The sequence below is a fragment of the Phaethon lepturus genome, unplaced genomic scaffold (assembly GCF_000687285.1).
Source record: "Phaethon lepturus isolate BGI_N335 unplaced genomic scaffold, ASM68728v1 scaffold9480, whole genome shotgun sequence".
Taxonomy (NCBI): domain Eukaryota; kingdom Metazoa; phylum Chordata; class Aves; order Phaethontiformes; family Phaethontidae; genus Phaethon; species Phaethon lepturus.
The window spans coordinates 3,403-4,668 of record NW_010512555.1 but is presented as its reverse complement, the minus strand read 5'-3'; positions in this window follow the sequence as shown (position 1 = coordinate 4,668).

The window sequence follows — 1,266 nt, the reverse complement described above, 5'->3', positions numbered from 1 at the left end:
TTTCCTTCCTTTTTTTGGCTTAGCTTTAAAGCCTCCTTGGAATAAAGAGCTCTCCTGTCCTCAAGGATCATGGGTGAATGACACCTGAACCTAGGAGAAACAAAGGCAGAGGATTGAATGTTCAGCACCTAACCCTTGTTCCTCTCACCACAAGCAGTTTACTACAGAGATCCAAATATCACTTAAGAGAATTATAATACAACTTCTGCAACACGAAGCATACTAAGCAACTTTAGAACTACAAGCATTTCCTCAGAACGTAGAAACAAACTGATTTATTTGGGCAAAAAAGGGCAGAATTAAATCAGAATAAATATATGGACAGATACCTGTCACATGTAACCCCATACATAAGTGAAAGCTGAGACTAAAGACAACCTTGCAAATAAGGTATACAGCAGAGTTTTACAAGAAATCCAGATGCAAGGCTTTGTTTTGTCCTTTCATTGAGTCAGTTTTCAAAACTACAGCAACTATTTTGTTTCCAAGTGCTGTCACTTGATTACTTATTTTTAAAAGGGCGACTAAGACTTCTCTACAGTCTGTCGACTTGCATTATTTCACAAGTAGGTTCTTTGGGTTGTTTTTGTGTGGTGGGTTTGTTTTTTTTTTTTTTTAATTGAATCTGAAGACTGTAGAAGTAAATTTTTAAGTTCTTCCAAAGGCATTTCTCTGGGAATATGTGTGTAACAACTTAAAGACTGAAAGTTTTACCTATTTTATTGAGACACGTAAACTTTAAGATCTTGAAGTTGTTGAAGTTATTCTTTGGGTAAAAAGTCACATACTTTATTATATTACACACTACCCTTATGGGTTTTAGAGCTTGCATGAGTTTGAGAGGTGAGTTTAATTCTTCATAAATGCATCCACGCTCAGTTTTAGTAGTTCTCCCAGAAGTAATACAAACAGCACTTGGGTTTGTGGTACTTCTTACCAAACACACACATATATAAAAAATTAAAGACTTCTAATTACTAAAACATACCTAGCACCGAGGTCACCCACAAGCTTCTACTGCATAGTTTTGCTGGGGTACCTGAATTCTGATCAGCTGCTTCAATTTTATCTGCAAGCTGGAGCTTCTGCCTCTCAGTCAGCCAATGCCAGTCAGGCCGAGTTGTGCAATGATTGATTCACTAGGGAAAAGGGCTAGGTCCAAAACAAGCACGCTAACATCTTCCAAAAGTGACCTTCTCCATGTTTTTACTTAATGAAAACATATTATATCAAAGAGAACCCACAAACCAACCGCTTCTGCTGCAT